Source organism: Cyprinodon tularosa, unplaced genomic scaffold, assembly GCF_016077235.1.
Source record: "Cyprinodon tularosa strain WSP-4 unplaced genomic scaffold, ASM1607723v1 ctg183, whole genome shotgun sequence".
Lineage (NCBI taxonomy): Eukaryota > Metazoa > Chordata > Actinopteri > Cyprinodontiformes > Cyprinodontidae > Cyprinodon > Cyprinodon tularosa.
The window spans coordinates 791,055-792,500 of record NW_024038631.1 but is presented as its reverse complement, the minus strand read 5'-3'; positions in this window follow the sequence as shown (position 1 = coordinate 792,500).

Genomic DNA, 1,446 nt, shown 5'->3' with positions numbered 1-1,446 from the left:
TATATAATAATTGTACATATACCGAAAATTATTACACTTCATGAAGAGATCCACATCATCGTTTTATATTAAATAATTAATTAATTTTTAATTCACTATTTACTCTTTAACACAATATTGGTATCATTCTCACCATAATTCTCACTGTTTATTATTTGTAGAAGTAGCTGTTGTAGTAATAGTATTGTTAGTATTATTATTATTATTACTAGTAGTATAAGCACAATGTCTAGATGTTGATTATCTGTTTGGACTGTTTTTCTCTACCCTGTCTGCAGGTGTCACTGCTGAATCTCATGAAGCATCCAGTAGAGGCAGGATGTTTTATACCCACAGAATATTAACATAATCTGTTTAGGGATAGTAATACCCATACTACTCCCTACTACTTATACCTATAGTAGTACACTCTACTGTTGTATTATGCTCTGTTCTCTTATAACAGTCTCTCAATGTGTGTCACATTAGATTTTCCCTCTTCTGTGTAACTTTGAAATCCATAATCATGAAACCTAGATATATGAATGATGTAGAGTTTTTAAGAAAAGAGACAAAAATGCTTCAACTCTAATTTATTCTTCTCATCTCCACAACAATGAATTGTAAGAAATGAAGAATGAATTGTAAGCAACTGAACATTAACTTACATCAGCAGATTCCAACCAGCTGCCCTCGCAGACTTTATGCTTGTGTGTTCTGAGAGATCTCACCACATAGCTCCCCCCAGAACAGACGGCAATAAGATATATACTAAAAGAGAAAACTAAAAAACAAAAAGAAAAAACAAACAAAAAAAAAGAAATATGATACATTTAAATTTTTAAGTATTCCCCCCAGGCAAGAGGGGTGAGGGATAGGTAAGGTCGGTTCAACATTAGGAATATGGTTGGGAGGGAGGCTGCAGTGGGCTGGTTGAGTCAGCTCAACTGCACCATCCTAGTGTACATGAGCAGGCTTTAGAAGATCTACTGAAACTCGGTCCTGACCAGTCCCTATTTGAAAAAGGAAAAACTTAGGCTCCATTTCAAGAACACTGAAAAAAAAAAAGGTATGGGGATGGCAGAAGAGATCGATGTGCGTCATGGCGGATAAAATCATCTGCTATGGGAACGTATGATTGAGGAAGGCAGTAATGTGCTGCACCAGTTGAGGAATAAACTCCCTCTGAAAACCATATTCCACCATAACTTTAGAGCCTGAACTCTTAATATCTGTAAGAAACTCCAGTGGAACTTTCAAAGTCTGACCAGAATTAACTGCGCAGAGGGAGACTGCAGATCCTCCTTGGGTGATGCGAGTAGGCCCAGTAAAACTCACGGCAACCTATCCAGCCAGCAACTGTTCACAAAGAATGGACAAAGAGACGCCTATAAATAAAAATACCACTCACACAACCTATTGGTTTGATGATTTTATGAAGTAGTCCATTGAAGTCTGACCCCCAAG